Below are 13,779 nucleotides of genomic sequence, written 5' to 3' on the forward strand. Positions count from 1 at the left end.
CTCGGGTAAACACGCCTCAGTGCAGGCCATGCCCCTGGCTTCGAATAATTTGCAGCTGCACTCTACCGATGGCTGATTCCATTTGCCTCTCTTTTATTTGAGGAACAGCTCACTGAGGCTTGCCAGCCACCCTCCTCCCTCCTTCTGCCTCAGGACAGGGCTGTGCTGAGGAGCAGGGACCAGCCGTGGCGAAGCCCTGTCCACCAGCACAGCTGCAAGCAGGACACACAACGGGGCTGGTGACTCTGTGCAGGGACTGATACAGCTGGAACTGGGCATCAGGGCTGCTGCAAGACCTCAGCCATACTGTGGTGCTCCTTTTTCTTCAAAACCTTTTGAGTGGAAGCTCTTCAGGGCTCTCTTTATGCACTCCTAGGGTTTAAACCGTGCTCACGTTCAGGCAGGGGCTTCTGGATAATGCAGTAACATGAATTGCAAAGAGCACAAAAGCTTCCACGTGCAGAAAAGACAAAAGATAATAAGGTAAGGCTTACTGTAACGCTCACCCTCTTTTGTTACCAGGATGTGCAAATCTAGCTCTCCCAGTCCATTATGATCAGCTATCTTACACTCAGTGGCAGGTGAAATGTCATACCTCGGGGTACATTTTCACTGCAGTAGGCAGAGAATTTGTCCTTTAAACACCCTTAGTATTAATGGGAAATTGATCCAGCAATTTAAACTCCAAGAGACACAAACATCTCTTGGGGGACCATTTGCAAATGTGTTGACATCTTGATTCACAAAATGAGACAATTTTAAAAACAAATGCAAATTAATTTCATTCAGGATCTGAGGTCGGATGGGTGCTGGAAGAGAAATGTGCAATGAATGTTCCATGTGTTGATCAAATATCTTCTAATCTCCGTATACTCAAGGGATTAAAGTGACAGAGAAAGGAAGGGCAGTTTTTCCAGTTCTCTGCATTATCCGGTACATCTTCAGATGGGGCTGGAATGTAAATTCACCTATTTTACCGGCAGTAATAGTGTCAAGGGCAAAAGGACGCTTTGGGATAAGGGACTGAGTTTCGATGACCTCCAAAATTACGTCTTTTGCACTTTCAGAGACGCTCAGATACAGACTGCCATTGCCTGTGTTTCGTGTGGGACGTGGGATGCTCCGACCGGGTACGTGGGGGCAGGCACGAGGCTCCTTTTCCTCTGCATGGTGAGGAGAGAAAAGGGAACCCGCTGCCTGCGCTGCCTCCTCCGGCAGAACCTTGCCTCATGACTTCACAGCGGGGTTTGTAGGACCAGGGACGTGAGCATCCCTGCAGCAGAAAGCCAGCTGCCTCCCAGCGGAGCACAGGGGCTCCAATTTTGCCCACCAGGAACCAGCAGAGGAGAAGCGCTCGGGAAGTTCCCCTCCAAGGTCTCCCCGAGGAGCCCCTGCCCTTCCCCTTCCCGCAGGGGGCTGCGCTGCTAGGAGCCGCTGCTCAGAGGAAGTTGCACGAATTCAGGCCCTGACTGAGAGCGATACTTTCCTCCCAGACACGCGGACAGCAGCAAAGAGGAAGAGGAAAAGCCCCACGCGATATGCAAACGGCCTCCTGCAGCTCGACAAAAACATCTGCCCAGGAACACCTCCGAGGCTGCGCTCTGGAGGTCAAAATCTTCCCCAAGAGAACATCTTCCCCAGGGGACGATCCACGGGACTCCTGCACTTCAGCCTGCCCCTGGGATGGGCCAGAGGTACAAGGCTGTCAGAATCAGGCCTTTTCTACAGGACACCCTCACTTGAGCCTGCCATTTTCCTTGCAGGCCCCGACTGCTGCCTCAAACTGGCTGATTTCTGCAGGAGAAGCATTTATGGGTTCTGCACCACCTCCGTGAGCCCCCCGCAGAAGCAGGGGGCAGCCTCCTCACCCTGAGCTGCGCTCCCGAGCGGGACCCCACTAAGAGCACACCACTCACGGCAAGCGATTTATTTAAAAGAAAAAAGACAGATCAAGCAGAACCTCAACAAGCTAAAAAGACCATTTTGTTGTTGTTGTTGTTGTTTTTTGTTTGGTTGGTTTTTTTGCATGCACAGCAACTCCAAGTCCTAGGCAGAATCGCCCCTCGAAGGCATAAAGGTATTTTAGAGGCATGACGATTCCTGCGACAGCCCAGGATACAGCCCTGGGTACGAGCAGCCTTAGGTCAAGGCAGAACTGAACCAAAAGCCAATTCTGCTGATAAAAGCAATGCCAGTAACGCCTACAACCAGGGCATCTGACCAGCTGTGGGAGCAGGAAGTCCTGGTGCAAGTTTTGCAAGGTGAGAGGGGCAGGACGCCAAGTTTGCAGCCGGAGCCCTCAGCCTTGTGCTGCTTTGAGAGGCGGCTCGGCAGTTTATTCACACCGGGGTTACGCCAACCCTTTGAGTAAACTTGTCAAAGTTGTGCTGAGGTACTGTTTAATGTTGATTTCCAAGTGCCCTCCAGCCCTTCTGAACATGCTTGGGGTTGGGGAACATCCACTGCTGGCAGCGAGGGCGCTCACTGCCTGCTTGCAGGTCTGCACACCAACCTGGATCCAGCCCCCGCGCCCCATCTCTGTTTGGGATTCAATTTTAAACCCTACCTGCAGCTCTCCTGGCTCTAGGTGTTAAAATCTCCCCTCCTCAAGAACATACACAGCCCACAAATACACACAGAGCCCTACGTCACCTCCACCAGCAGGACCAGACAGTTTCACCACCACAGCTCCATCCCCAGCAGCTCCTGGTCCCTTTTTTCTTAACATTTTCCCCTCCACCAGGAAGCTCCCGCCTTTCCCACCAGTCCATTGCCCACTGACTCGTTCCCATAAAACGGTTTGCATCGGTCATGCTGCAGGTGAAAACGACGGCGGGGTGCAAAGTGAAAACTGGACCTGCTAGGAACCGAGCAGACTGAGTTATTCTTGAAATGGGAATTGTTTTGGCAACTGGCTTCTGCCATAGCCCCATTAAGAGCAACGCCATCACAGTGGAGGAAAGCAAACCACAGCTGGGGAGAGGAAACAAGAACAAGTGTCTGGGGGGCACTTCTCTCGCCCAGGAAATGGGAGGTGGACCCAGGCCGCATCTGGGCTCTGACGACAAGTGACCCTGGCGTGGTACATCCGAAGTTTCATTCGTAGCAGCCAAGCAAAGAAATTAAAGCTAAAAACGTGGGGCACTGCTGACATGTCACAGCGCTGGAAGTAGTGCTGGGACTGGCATGATGTTAGCAGGTCTGGGGCAGCTCTCCCCTAACTCCTGACCACGCTTTGCAGAGAGAAGCAGCTGCAAGGACAGGAGTGGGACGAGGCAAAGGAAGTGCGAGCTGCAGACCTCTGCTCGCCGTCCTCAGCAGTCAGCTGAATATTAATTCCCTGTCGGTTTGCATAGCCACGGATAGGCCTGTTCTTTTTAATTTTAGCCCTTGCCTAATTTAAAACCACAGGCATGCTATTTTCACGGGCTTCTTTTTTTCTCTTTTTGACGGGTTGTAAGCCGCCAGATGCACTCCGCGTGGTTGAGTAATTGGTCTTGTCCAAGGGGAGGTGGCAACCCTTAGTAAGAAATGAGGAAATAGAAAAAATTACCCATAGAAAAAAAACTGCCCCCACAGGCAGGGACAGCAAGCAGCACCCAGCCCGGTCACACACAGCTATCCTCCCTCCCCACCCTCGTCCCCTCCAGCCATACACCCACCCTGCTTCCTGTCACTTACTCTGGCTCCTCTTGTCCCTGTGTGCCAGCGCTCCGACACCCACCCAGCCCAGAAGTGCTCCTGGTGTTTGCAGGGAGCCCCCTGTGTGCTGGTTTGTGCCCAGTGCCTCCTGTTCTGGCACTGGAAAGAGCCTGGTTCTGTCATCATTGCACCCTGCCTTCAGGTATTTGTACACATTGATGAGACCTCCTGAGCCTCTTCTCACAGCTCTCCCAGCCTCTCCTCACAGGAGACGTGCCCCCATCCTTCCATCACCCTGGTGGCCTCCGTCGGACTCTTCCCAGTATGCCCAGCTCCCTTTTAGAGTCACAGAATCATTAAGGTTGGAAAAGCCCTCCGAGATCATCTGGTCCAACCACCCCCCTACCATCAATGTCACCACTAAACCATGTCCCTAAGCACCACATCCAACCTTTCCTTGAACACCCCCAGGGACGGTGACTCCACCACCTCCCTGGGCAACCCGTCCCAAGGCCTGACTGCTCTTGCTGAGAAGAAATGTCTCCTCATTTCCAACCTGAACCTCCCCTGGCACAACTTGAGGCCATTCCCTCTGGTCCTATCACTGGTTACCTGTGAGAAGAGGCCGACCCCCAGCTCCCCACAGCTTCCTTTCAGGCAGTTGCAGAGAGCAATGAGGTCTGCCCTGAGCCTCCTCTTCTCCAGACCAAACACCCCCAGTGCCCTCAGCCGCCCCTCACAGGACTTGTGCTCCAGGCCCTTCACCAGCTTCGTAGCCCTGCTCTGGGCATGCTCCAGGGCCTCGATGTCCTTCTGGTACTGAGGGGCCCAAACCTGAACAAAGCACTGTACTGGGACACCCAGATCCAGCCACAGCACTCCAGCTGCAGCCCCACCAGTGCTGAGAAGAGGGGAGAAGATCCCCCGGGCACGTCCAGGTGCCTGCCCCTGCCTCTGCTGCTCCACTCGCCTGAGGCAAGGCGCCGAGCCCCTGACCAGGCGGGGATCCTGCCCGCAGTGCGTGAGGAGCTGCGGGCCGCTGGTGAGAGGAAGCGAGTGGGTGGAGGGAAAGGCCCGGAGCGAGCACAAACCAACAAACAGCACGCTGAGACACAAGCACCGAGTGCCCGGCGTGGGTACAAGGACCCCGAGTTTACAAAACACGACAGAAATGCATGCAGGCCACACAAACGTGTGCCTGAGGTGTGCGAGGAGCCAGGAGGTTCTCAAAGCCCGACGGGACCGACGGTGTCTCGCTGGGCAAGGACACAAATCCAAGCAGTTATTAATAGGCTGCACACCCTGGCACATTTTAATTGAGTACTTTCAAGAAAAGCACTTTAAAGATAATATTATTTAAAAAAGGGGAACTGTTATTTCTAGAACAGTCAAACCGGAAGCCCAGCTCTGCTGTCAGTTTTTGATAGAGCCATAGTTCCTCAGTGAAGATTTCTCCCTGTCAGATGCAGCCGTGCCCAGACCTAGGAACACCACTTCCAGTTTATCGGCCTCTTACTTGTGCATTCCCAAGCTGTAAAACCTTCCTGCTTTATCAGTTCTCGTGGAGCAAGATTGGCAGTGCTGTGGGTTCAGTAACACACCACAGATCTTTTTTTTTTTTCCCCTAAGGGACAGCGGACTTGAGTAAAAGGGGCTGTGCCCAAATCCGGCCCATTTTGACCAGAAAACTAGCCCATGAGAGCTCAGCGCACGCCAGTGGGAAGTCATTCCCACAAACACCCCTCGCTGAGCAAGCTGGTTCCACCAAAGTAGTGCCACAACCGAGCCAGAGGAGCAATTACCAGGCAAGCAGCTCTCAGGACACGCACCGAAATTTGCCCCGCTCCTGTTGCAGCTCATTTTCCTTCTCACACTGCAAAGCCACCCGATCGGCAGCGCCTGCAGAAGAGCTTCATCTCCACACGCAGGAAGACTGCCTGCACCACTTTCATTTTACAAGAGTAACAAAAGCAGTCAGAGCACTGGCTGTGTGTTATTCCCCAGATTTGGCAGCGAAGGAGGATTTCAAACGTTCGGCCCGGTGTGGCTGCCTCCGAGGCTGCTCCGCGGAGAGCTCTTGGAAAGCGGGCAGCGCGTCTGCTCCGCCAGTTACAGTGATCGCTGCTGACAGGTTCTTCATGGTATCACAACAAATTAGGTCACAGATTAGATTTTCATAGCACAGATTACATCTACTGCCCATGATTTTTTTCCTCGAATAGCGAGGGTTGTGGCCAAGAGGCTTGGGCTCAAGACTGGCAGCAAGGCAGATGTGTGGGGTGGGGGTCCTAATTCTGGCTGAGACAAAGGCTGTGCTAGGGAGGCTCAGATAAATTTCCTCATTTGCTTCTGCAGTTAGAAGGCCTGATGGTCTTCCCTTTCTAACTAGGAAGCCTTTGAGAAAACAAGAAGAGCTTGTTCGCTAGATACCCTGGAGTAGGTCTTACAGCATTTCTGCAAAGCAGATATCAAAAGCAGCATTTTTTTTTTTTAATTGCATTTCTGGATGATAGAAGAGCATCTCACCATGCAAAGAACTGCTGGGAATGGAAACCAGAGCTGTATGTTAGACGTGTCCCACCTAATTCCACAAGGTCACACATATACTCAATTTGAGCATCTCCAATGCAGAAAGGTTTTAAGGAAATAAATTCATGTGTGCACCATTCAAAAAACAAGCAAACAACCAAACAAAAAAAAACCACAGAACTCTGGGGGGAAGAGTTTTAAACCACACCCAGAGAGGACAGCAACACAACTCAGAAAGCAAAAGAAAATCCATGCTACATCAAGATCCACTTAGAGCAGCGCAAAACGAAGGTTTTGAACACCTGGGCAATTGCAGACGCTGTGCAAGGCGCTCTCTATCCATCACAAAACACAGCCTGGCTGCAACAACTGTATTGCAGGAGCCTGGAGCGCTGCAGGCAGCTCCGAGGCAACCTCCTTGCCTAGGAACATGCTCCTGCAGGGGAAAGCTCCTGGTGGGACCGTGCAGCTCTGCATGACAGCGGCGATGCGGCAGATAAGCAAGCTTACAGCCACGGTAAGCACTAAAGGAAAACCTAAACCAGACGATTAGGAAGATAGATCTCGGCTGGAGCTAACCTCAGAGACAAGCCTTTCCAAGCCACAGTTGAGACAGGCACCGTAGGAACGACCTTCAGCTTACAGGAGCAGTCCTGGTGCCCACAGAGGCACCGTGCTCCTGGACACTCACTGGGTGGAGAGGAGACTGTGCTGCACTCAGCCTCCTGAGCAAAGGCAGAACAAGGCCAGGTGGTACCAAATCTACTGAGCAAGGCTGTTTGCAGGCAGGGGAACAGGCAAGACCGTCTTCCTGTTCTCGGTGAGGCAAAAGAAGCACACAATGCTGCGCCTGTTCCCCCGCTACAGGCTCAGCCAGCCCAGCACCCGGTGCCCTCAGCTCTGCCTCAGCCAAGCCCGATCCAGATGCCAGCGTGGCTGGCCCGAGTCACTCCAGCCGTGACTCCGGCTCTGAAATGTTCTTACCCCTCACTTCAGCAAAAGTTTTTCGCAGGAAATAAGCTTTTACTTTCAAAATACTCTTGTCCTTGTTCTTCTCCAACAAGCACAGGAAGTATCTCAGTCAAACACTGCCCTTTATTCTTCTAAGTCACTACTTATTCTTTGATACCTTTGAGTAAAAAGAAATAGCAGTGAAGAGTGGCCGTGCCCTCCCACACCTACAAGCTGTGTGAGGCTTTCCACTGCCCTCTCGCAGTGCTGCTACTGGTCACGCCTTTAGAGGCACCAAACGAGGCCTCTCTGTTTTTTTTCCCCAAGCCTGAGCTGCACCATGGACATTATTGAAAATCCCTTGTACAGGCTCCTTGCCGAGCGATCCGAACTATCGATCCTGTTTAAGGAAACAGATGCTCTTGACTTTACTGGAAACATTTTTGGAAGTCCCGTTCATCAGGTGGCTCCTGCTGGCTCCCAGTTTCAATGCGGGGCACTGCTCTCCCTGCCTCAGACCTGCTCAGAAACCTCATCTCTCCAGTAAGCTTCTCCTCCTGACCCACAGGACCATCCGTGCCACCGACCTCGCTGCAACCTGAAAACCAAGAGGAGACAACCAGCGGAAAACACGCTGACCGTGCCCATCGGTCTGACTGGGAGCAGTGCAGACAGGAGCTGACAGAACCCCACGCTGCTGGGGGCATGAATGTGGGGGTGCTTTCGTTGCATGGAAAAACAGCATCTTCCCTGGTTTAATCACCAGCCTGTATCAAACAACAGACATATCCCTTATGCCTTTCTGGGGTCACATACACTAAAGAACAATTCATTTATTAGAGATAACACATTTTTAAACCACAAAATGGTAACGTGGCTCTACACCACATAGTCAGATCATGGTTTAGGGGTGGCTGTGTGCCATTTCCTCTCTGTTTCACCATTAATCCTTTTGAAACACTACGACTTGCTTAAGAGGCTGGGGCAGTTTTCGCACAGAACCACCATCACAACCTCGCTGCCGTCCCTGCCCAGGCCAGGCAGTCCCCAAAGCAGGAGTTCTTGCTTCCTCGCCGAGCTTCTAGCCACCTGAATTTCGGCTGTGCAGCCAGGAGCAGGTGCTAGATTTGTGTGAGAAGCCTCCAGCCCGGCACCTGTCCTGGCATGAGGGGACAACCAAGCACAACGCACCCAGCCTGGGACAGAAACCAAAGCCCAGACCTCCAACCATCACAGGCAGCGGGACGCAAAGCCAAACCCCGGCTTTCTCCCCAAAACCATCCACCCCATCTCGCTGCCATATCCCCCCCGCGGCGTTCCCTGGACATTTGGGGGGGGGGCTCCGGGCCGCCCCCCCGGGCCCCCCCCCCCCCCAGCCTCTTGGGAAGGATCTGACAGACCACCACGGGGGGATCCCCTCACAGCCCCCCCCTGCACCCACCCTTTCGCGGGGTGGAGGCGAGGCCCCTCAGCAGGGCTCGGTGCCCCACAGCAGGGCTCGGGGCCCCTCAGGGGGCTCCGGGGGCCGCCTCCTCGCCCCTTCCTCTCGGGACCCCCCTCCCCGGCTCCCCCCGGGGCTCGGTACCTGGGCGCGGGGCTGCCCGCGGCGCTCAGCCCGCCGCCGCCTTCCGGGTTGCCGGGGGCCGGCTCCGCCGCCGCAGGTTGGGCGGCGAGAGCGGTGCCGCATCGCTATAAAAGGAAGCCGAGCCCCGGGGGGAGGAAGAGGAGGCTCCGGCACCTTCATCGGGCCCGGCTGGGCCGCCCCGCCTCGGCCCGCTGCTAGTGAGCACCGGAGGGAGAAGCATCCACCCCCCCCTCTCCCCCGGGGGCTGGTGGAGCGGTCCCAAAATGGGGGATAGGAAGGGGGGATGAGGGGGGTGCTGTGGGTTGGGGTCCGCTGGCCTCAGGGAGGGGGTGCTGAGGTGGGGTGAGGAGGAGGAGGAGGGAGGGGGATGAAGGTTCGTAGCCAAAGGAGGGTGTGGAGCCTGGATGCTGGCACAGCCTGATACACTCAACTGTTCTGCTGGCACCAGCGTGACCCCTTCCACCTCAGGCATCTGTGGTGGTGACAAATCCACCAGGCTTCCCCTCACCTAGTGGCCCCCATGGGAGCCTTGGCAAGGACACTTCTTCCCTGTGAGGGTGGCAAGGCTGCCCAGAGAAGCTGTGGGTGCCCCATGCACCCGTGTTCTAGGCCAGGCTGGATGGGGCTTTGGGCAGCCTGGTGTGGTGGGAGGTGTCCCTGCCCACGGCAGGGATTTGGAATTAGGAGGTCTTTAAGGTCCCTTCCAACCCAAGCGATTCTGTGATTCTATTCTATGATATGACCCGGCCTCATCCTACCACCTCAGCGCACATCGGGGCAATACCAGCATGGCCACTCCAGTCAAACGCACATGAAACCTGTGACGAAGCAGAGGATGAAGCAGGTTTTACAGAAGTAGGAAGATCCCAGCCAGCTTCAAATCCCAGCCTGGAAACTTCAAATACATACATACCAAAAATAATCACCTACAACAGTCTTCAGAGCGCAAAGGCCAACAGAGCACTGCCCTCAGCCACCGGGCTGGCTTGGGCTGCAGGCTAGCAGCTGGAGGAGGACCCCATGGCTGGTGGTTCTGGGGCCAGAGCTGTGCTCAGGCACCTGTGACAACCCTGAGGAACCCTGCATGGTATCTTCTCGCTCATACCAACCATCGATGGCATCTTGCTCGCAGAAGGAGCAAGGATTCCCCCGGGACTCCCATCCCACCTGCCTGGCACGAAGGACTGCTCAGGCTGTAGCAGGGCTCTCCCTCCAGCGACAGATGCTGTTGTTCTCCAGTGCTGTCAATCCCTTATCAGGAAGGGATAGGGATTAGATGGGGTGACAGCTCCTAAGTTAATTTCTGTAAATGGCATTCTGCTGGCCAGCTTGACTGGCAGTAGCTTGCAGGGGGCTCTGATGCTGCAGCTCGCTCTGCAGCCCCAGTGAGGCCCTGTGCTGTGGCATGCAGCTCTCTGCAATGCCACAATGACTACAAAACCTGTACGTGGCCCAAAGCAGATGGAAAGGTGACAGCAGGGAGGCTGAAGGCAGAGCCAACAGCTCTGAGATGCCACGTAGGAAAGGGGACTGCTATACAGAAGCACTATGCTCAAATCCCTTCTTTTATATTATTTCACCAGTTGTGTATTATTGCAGTAGATGAGCAGCCAACGCTGTGGATCATGAGCAGAACAGATGCCAGGTACTTGGGGGGGGGGGGGCGGGGGGGAGGGGGTGATGACCCTAGGCAGACCCCTGGCTAAATAAATATTGCTAGGGGCTTTATTTTGCACAAATAATAATAATAATAAAACCACTTAAGTAGGACACTGCCAGTGGAAGATGGCAGGAAGAAAATTCTGCTTTCCAGGGCTTAGAAGTAGAGGGGGTTTTCCACTCCCAGCTTTATTACTGTTTTTTCTTCCCAGCTCTCACTGCACCCCAGCAGGGGAGGATGAGCAGGAGGAACTTTTCTGCGGCGCCTGGTAGCATCTCACTCAGACCTAGCAGGAACACAGTTGCTGAGCTGAAGAAAGATCCTGAGCAAAATCCAGCACTCAGCAAGGCTCAGCAAGGCAGCTGTGTTCCAGACCTGTGCCACAGAGGAAGAGAAGATACCAAAATCCTCTCTGAAGAAGACTTAGCAGTCCCCATCTTCCACCACTCCATGCCAGTCCATTTCACATGAAGCTCAATGCTGGAAGCTCCTTGCTCTCCAGCTGTCCTAGCTGCTACATTTCCCTGGTAAGCAGGCTACGAACTCTATGCACCCTATCGAGGCAGTTGAAGCATTTTCTCTCCAGTGCCCTTCTATAGAGGTTTGGCCTACTTCCTATAGGGAAGATAGAGACTAAGGAAGATCCTGGATCATAAATCTGCCATTCATCCCCACGCTTCTACCTACGCAACGTCCCGAGTTGCTCCACACACCTTTTTCCAGCTCCTGGATGAGCTTCAATACAATAAAGGTCTCAGCTGGAATAAGAGCACATGGCTGGCCATTGCAAGAAGGAGCTGCAGCTCACTGACTGCTCTTGCTTTCCTGCCTACAATTACTGCAGTAGAGCCACAGCTCTAAATTTAACATGTACAGTGAATTAAGGGAAGGCTAGGAAACATGATATATAAGGTCTAGGGCCAGGGATGAGATAGCTTGCATTATAGGCAGGTGATTACAGGCAATATAACCTGTCCTAATTTGAAGAAGAAGAAGAAAAAAAAAAAAAGCCTGCTTTCATTTTCAAGGTATCTTTGAAACTGTGTGGCTACTGGGATCATCAGGTCACTAAGGAGGGCTACAGGCTCCAGCAGAAAGCCATCACAAAAACCCTGCTTAACCAGCCAACAGCTGCTGACTTTTGGGCAGGCTTCGCTCAAGAGGTGGCTTGTCTTTTTCACCCTGAAGCTCAGCAGCACTTTGTAAATACTTTTCCGTAAGTAGCAGGTTTTGATTTTTATTTAAAGACTAAGAAGTCCAGCACAGAGGCATGTTTACATTTACTACGGTAGCAGGGATGTGGAAGCAGGGAGGGACAAAGAAAAACATATTACTAAACAAGGTTTGAGAACAGCTTCAGACTTCAAGCTATTGCATGCTACTCCTTACTGTTTACAAAGCTTACGGACAGCTGTATTAAGTTCTTCCTGTAGTATTTCCTGGAAAAGAGACTAAGTAAATTAGTTACCAAAAAACGTGTTAATGCCACTAATTGAACTGAATAATGGTAAACAGTGAAATAGCCTCTACATGTAGCCATTCTAGGGCAGCTTTACATGTTCAAGGGTGATTCATTTACACAATGTGACTGAGAAAAAAATCAGATTTCTGAATGTCTGGTGGTATCTGAAGCATAAAAACATCTTCAAACTTTAAAGGGGAAAAAAAAATATGAGGGAATGGACCTAGCCACACACCACCTTTTAGCAAAAAATAACGAACATAAGGGAGGGAACATTTCTAATCAGACACTGCATGAGCCAAGCCCAGGCCGGCAAGAACTGCAGAGCAGCATTAACAGCAGATTTAAGGCTCCAGGTAAGCTTAAAGCTTGTTCCAAACACTCGCCCAGCAGGCAGTACAGCAAGCTATTGATTAGCTTCTCCTCTGCTCCAGCGGGGTTAGCAGCTGCGATAGCCATCACAAATTGTTTGTCCCTCGCCCCCGCTATTATAAAAGGAGACTAGAGCAGACATCTGCCCTACTGCATACACTGGGGTCTGTTCTGCAACTTGCCCAGGAACAAGGCAAGGCCTGTACAGTGACACACTATCGGTTTTAGCATTACTCCAACACCAGCTGACGAGAACTAGCCAAAACTCACAGGTCCTGTGCACACTGCAGCACAGGGGGCTGCGAGCTTAAGTACAAATTGACAAACAGCACTTAGCTTATCTCAGGAAGAAACTTGAGCACTCTCTCAGCAGATGGCTGGGCTCTAAATCATGTCCTGTACAGCCCTGAAAGTATCATTAAGACAACTTGAAATATTTTGCATTAGGTAAGAAAATCTGGGGCTAACAGCTATATAGATGAAAACATCTCACGATCCCGTGTGTATTCTGTATCCATCTCAAAAGCCTCTGTCTGTTTTAGAAGGGCTAAAATAAGTGTCTCACCCCTAACAGCCTTAAACTCAAGGGTAAGCTGCTAAGTTGTCTGTAAGCAATCAAGGTCTGAAGCTGAACTTTAAATATTAAGGGATGACTTTTGCTCTTCTGTCATATTCTGTTTTCTTGGCACCAGAGGGTTACTGGTCCAGGGTGCGAATGGCATGAAGCTGCGAACTGGGAACAGGACAGTCTGCTGGGAAAGTAAACGTATTTATTATTGATGCTCAAGTCAACTGAACTAGAGTTTGGAGAAGGGGGAAACATCTGAGAATTATTCAATCGTATTTATGGGGTTGGAGCATTTGGTGCCTTTTTTTTGGGGGGGGGGGGGGGGGGGGGGGGTGGCTATTCAGAGTTTCAGTGATTGGTATTTAAGATTTGCATCACTTTCACTGTTGTTGACCACTGGTCTCTGTTAAATTATGAGCTTTAAGTTTGCCATGAAAAAGAGTGAAAAGGCTGAAACTTTGTAAACCTGATTAACAAGGGTGTTCTCGGGACCTGTGCTTGTCTTGGCCTCTTCAGCTCCAAACAGTGTATGAAATACCCACCTCAATTTTGGCTTGGAAAAGGAAATCATACACGTCACTGAAGGGTAAGCAATACAAGTAGGTCAAAGAGTGAGGTTACTGGAACCAGCAGATCTCTGAATGCTGCTGTGTGAAATACTGAGACAAGATAGAAACTGAGCAAGAGCACAGTATTTAACCAGACTGCTTCTCCTGCTCTCTGGTCCACATTTCACTCCCCCTCCTCCAAAACGTGTACCCTACGCAAATTCAAAACCCCAAACTAACTGGGCAGAACATTCCATGAAGAACCCTGCACTACAGCACAGCGCTCAAGAAGTTACCTCATCGCAGCAGCCTCCTGAGCCCTGTGCTGTTGCAGTTACTATTTTTGATACAAACCAGACCTGATAACTCTACACTCCAACTTTTCCTCTGGCTAAAGGATGAGGAAGTAATTTCAAGCGACTTGTTCTTTTTTTGGAGCAGTTGGGTGTTAAATGAAAAACT

General features: G+C 52.1%; 1 protein-coding gene across 1 annotated transcript in view; it reads right to left on the reverse strand.

The window, feature by feature from the left end:
* CYRIB (CYFIP related Rac1 interactor B) overlaps positions 1 to 8,767 on the reverse strand; it is a 93,866-nt gene extending 85,099 nt beyond the window's left edge. The window contains exon 1 of the mRNA XM_035318950.1: positions 8,708 to 8,767. The gene's annotated coding sequence lies outside the window, so the exon portion shown is untranslated. The remainder of the gene's footprint in view (positions 1 to 8,707) is intronic.
* Positions 8,768 to 13,779: the final 5,012 nt, after the last annotated feature.

This window comes from Oxyura jamaicensis, chromosome 2 (assembly GCF_011077185.1).
Source record: "Oxyura jamaicensis isolate SHBP4307 breed ruddy duck chromosome 2, BPBGC_Ojam_1.0, whole genome shotgun sequence".
Classification (NCBI taxonomy): domain Eukaryota; kingdom Metazoa; phylum Chordata; class Aves; order Anseriformes; family Anatidae; genus Oxyura; species Oxyura jamaicensis.